Source organism: Apium graveolens, chromosome 5, assembly GCF_009905375.1.
Source record: "Apium graveolens cultivar Ventura chromosome 5, ASM990537v1, whole genome shotgun sequence".
Lineage (NCBI taxonomy): Eukaryota > Viridiplantae > Streptophyta > Magnoliopsida > Apiales > Apiaceae > Apium > Apium graveolens.
The window spans coordinates 126,183,195-126,187,648 of record NC_133651.1 but is presented as its reverse complement, the minus strand read 5'-3'; the positions used below and the strand labels follow the sequence as shown (position 1 = coordinate 126,187,648).

Below are 4,454 nucleotides of genomic sequence, written 5' to 3'. Positions count from 1 at the left end.
CTGATGTCAGTAAATCTTAAGGATGAACCACATGCTGATAAGCCTCACTTATCAAAAGAAAAGAAAAGAAAATTGTAGTCAGATACTCCTTTGAGATCAAGAGTAAAAATGTGGAAGGGAAGACCAAGTGCATTGCTGGTATTAAGTAATATGCATTAGAAAAGCAAATAAATTTTACTTGGTGACTTTTCACATTCTCTGATTACTGGAGAAATACTCTGATAATAGCATAAATTATGATAGCAGTTGTGACTCACTTACACTGAGAAGCCACTGTGAAAAAGAATGTTAAAAGATGCATAAAATGAGCACAAACAGTTGAGGTGGATTCTTGCATAAATTTATTCTTTAGTAGACTTCATTATTAGTGACAGATTTTAAGCACTTTCCTTAGTTATGCCTTATTTCTAAGATATACTGAAGTTTATCAGACTTTAATCTTTATCTGATATTCTGCTAATGCACACACTTTCACTCCATATGAGTAATGAAAATAACTGTGGTGATTAAGTTGTTTTTGACAAACAGATAAGTGTCATTTGCATAATTCTGAGGAAAAGTTTTGATAGAAGTTCTGATGATTAAACTCTGAAGAAACAAGTCAGTATTTGTATGAAGAATCATAGTAACAAACATTCACTTTTTGAGTACAGAAGCCATGTTCTGATAACTGTTAAAATCTGATAATAGTCAAGTTCTGATATTAAATCTTGATGCAAACTTTGATGCTTACGTGGCATTATTTATTTACTTGACTCATTTGTGGTAAATACAGTAACGGTCATATTTTATCAGAATATAATTAGGTGAGATAAAAACAGTCATAATTATTAAGTAAGTGGGAAGCGTGTTTTCCTTGAAACACTGCATATGCACATTTATTACTGCTTAATACCCGTGCCCACTAATAATGTTTTGACTAATGATATGCTACCAGGTGTCTAAAGTCTGTTCTGCTTCAATCATAACAGTTGTCAAAAAGAGAGTATAAATATGGGAGTTAAAAGATTTTATAATCTTTTACCTACTTTTCTTTCTCTAATCTCTCTTATTCTCTCTCTTTCTAATATTCTCTGAAGCCTTTTTCTTACAGGACTTTTATCAAACACCTTGTGCACTCTATATTCTCACTTATTTTTCACAGAAATGGCACCCAAAGGCATTGTTTTCAATGGAGCTAAGTTTGTTCCTAACAACTATTCATCTATTCTCTCTAAGGATGAAACTCCATCAGAACTCCACTTCATTCAAGACTTTTTATCTCGAAGTGAATTAGGCTATGCTTTGACTCAACCTGAAGCTATCTCAGGGACTCAAGTGCTGGAGTTCTGGAGGTCAGGAGTTTATGATGGTGGTGCCAATGGGTCCCAAATATCATATTTATAACAGGGGAGGATGCTCATTTGGTGACTTTGGCCACAGTTCGACAAGCACTCCATCTGAAAGAAAACTGCATTTTTTCAACAGTTGAGGAGCCAGCTCTTCAACAGCTAATGGCCAATCTGGGCTATGAGAAAACTTTGGCAAAGCTTGGACAACTAAAGAGACCCCACATCAGGAGGGAGTGGAGTTTCTTCTTTGATTGCATCACAAGAACCTTTGCAAACAAGTGTTCAAACTTTGATGCAATTCCTATCCTCAGTCACCAAATTGGGTATACTATGATTACTCAATCTCATTTTGATTATGCTACTGATGTACTAGGATTCATAGGGGATAGGATGACAAAGGATAGAAATATTGTGTATTTTGCTAGATTCTGTCAACTTATTTATAGCTTTTGTAACTCTGATATACCCCAATTAGCAAGTGAGTTGATTTCACCATTTAAACTTGCTAAGAGAGCATTTACTGACTTATTGTCTGCTGATAATAAGAAAACTGTTTTGAGACCCCTCCAAATTCCTACTTCTGTCAAACAGTTTTTGGTAAATTCTGATCCAGACACATATTCTACCATATATCCTGATGTCCATGATAAGTGGCATTTTATGCCACTTAGAGCGTCTTATAACGGCTTGAATTGGTGTCTTGAACTCGAGTATTTTGTGTATTTAACGTGTTTTCAAGTGTTTTTGTATTTCAGGATATAACTTGCTTAGATAGGAGGATTTCATAAAAATAAGCTTTAGGAAGTGCTTGGAATTAGTCTCGGGGAGTTGTGCGAAGAATTCAGCAAAATCAGAAGCAAAAATTGGATTTTTCCAGAAGGCTTGCATGCGCCCGCCTGGAAGAAGCTGGCGACCGCTTGGTAGCAGGAGCCCGCCTGGAAGAAGGAGGCGGCCGCCTGGGTGCGTAAAATCAGATTCTGGAATTTATAATTCGAGTATAATTGGGCTTCTGTTGGCGCTGGTTCTTCTGGACTCTTATATAAACCTATTTGGGAGACGTTTTCAACAACTAGTAACAAGGAGAAAAGATCAAGAAGACCATTTTAGCAGGAAACAATGAAGAAGAGGAAGCATACGTTTATCTTGTGATTCATTTAATTCATTGTAATAGTGGATGCTAGTCTTCTTTACTCTTTGAACCTTAATACTCTTGTGACGTAATATGTTTTTATTAAGTATTTTTATTAGTTTATATCGTTGTGTTATTATCATGTTTTCATATGAACCCGTGATGACGATGAGTTCTATTATGGGCTAATCATGATCATGGGATCATAGCGGATTTACTATGGATTTTTTTAGTTAATTGTTTAATATCTTGGTATGTGGTGATTGTATGATATCTAGCATATGTTGTGCTTATTCGTCTTATGTGTGTCGCGAACATGTAAGATAGCCTGTTAATCTCTTGTGAAGCGACAGTGAATCTTGAGATTTAGAACTTGCCATGCAAGCATAGGTTCATGTATTGTATGCATGATTAGTGGGTAACTCTAACCATTTTACTTGCCTTGTGTAATCATAATGAATAACTTGCGCTTAAATCGTTATGTTGTCAAATTCTGTAGACATATAGGGTCTCAACATAATTGATGCCTATTAAACTTCTATCTTAATTGTGGATGCTTGGTAGAATGGTATTCGTACAACGAAAGTTGGCGTTTATCAGTTTCGTGTTGTTCGATTAATATCATCACCATTACATGCTAAGGGTAATAATAATAACTATTGAATGAAGTAGTAATGAAGTTATGATCTCATGTGTATTTAATATTATTAATTTAAGTGTTTTATTCTCGTAGTTAATATTAGTTAATCAACCTCAATTGTTATTGTCTTGACATTGAAGAGTAACCATACATTGGTGAGTAAGTGTTAATTAAATATAATTAATCAGAGTCTCTGTGGGAACGAACTAGAAATCATTCTATATTACTTGCGAACGCGATACTTGGGTGATTATTTAGCGCATGCTTTGAGCCTAACAAGTTTTTGGCGCCGCTTCCGGGGACTCGGTGTTAATTTGTTTAGTTTATGTACTTGTCATCAGTGGTCATTAGGATTCATTGATTAAGACTTGTTACTTACTGCTTTCAGTTATGTTTCAGGTACTCTAGCGAGCGTTTATACAAACACGTTCTCGCACCCGCAAGAGAAATCTAGATACGACTGAGGAGACAGATACAGCTCTTGACTTTCCGGAGATGATAGTTTTTCAAAATTCGGATAAAGAGAGTGAAAAGAAAGAACCTGTAACAATGGGTGATCGTATAGTTCAAGCTGATCCAGCTCTTATGGACTTTTCTCGGCCTAAAATTGATGACATTCATTCAAGCATCATTCATCCGGTTATTCAGGCCAATACTTTTGAAATCAAGTCGGGCACTATTCAGATGGTGCAGAATTCTGTTTCTTTCAGAGGTGCTGCGACTGAAGATCCCAACATGCATATCAGGAATTTTGTCGATATCTATAGTACTTTCAAATATAATGGTGTTACTGATGAGGCTATCAAGCTGAGGCTTTTCCTATTCTCTTTAAGGGACAAAGCTAAGGACTGGTTACATTCTTTACCAGCTGGGTCCATCACTACTTGGGAAGATCTCGCGTAAAAGTTTCTGGTGAAGTTCTATTCAATGGTCAAGACTGCAGCTATGATGAGTGCTCTTACTCAGTTTACGCAGCAACAAGGAGAATCTATGTGTGAAGCTTGAGAGCACTACAAGGAGATGTTAAGAAAGTGTCCACATCATGGTATGTCTGACTGGATGGTGATCATTGGTTTCTACAATGGTTTGAGGGCCCAATCTAGGCCTATGCTCGATGTAGCTTTTGGAGGCGCTTTGTGGGACAAAAGCTATACTGAAGCCTATAATCTCATTGAAATTATGGCTGCAAACGAGTATCAAATCCCAACTCAAAGGATGATGCCTGGGAAGGTAGCAGGTATTCTTGAAGTTGATGCAGCTACAGCTATTGCAGCACAGCTCCAAGCGCTATCTATGAAGGTCAATTATTTAGCCAACTATGGAGTTAATCAAATAGCTATTATCTGTGAGCTTT

The 4,454-nt window shown here is 36.5% G+C and overlaps 1 pseudogene; it reads right to left on the bottom strand.

The window, feature by feature from the left end:
* Nucleotides 1–4,034: 4,034 nt before the first annotated feature.
* Nucleotides 4,035–4,149, bottom strand: LOC141662839 (small nucleolar RNA R71; annotated as a pseudogene).
* Between the last annotated feature and the right edge of the window lie 305 nt (nucleotides 4,150–4,454).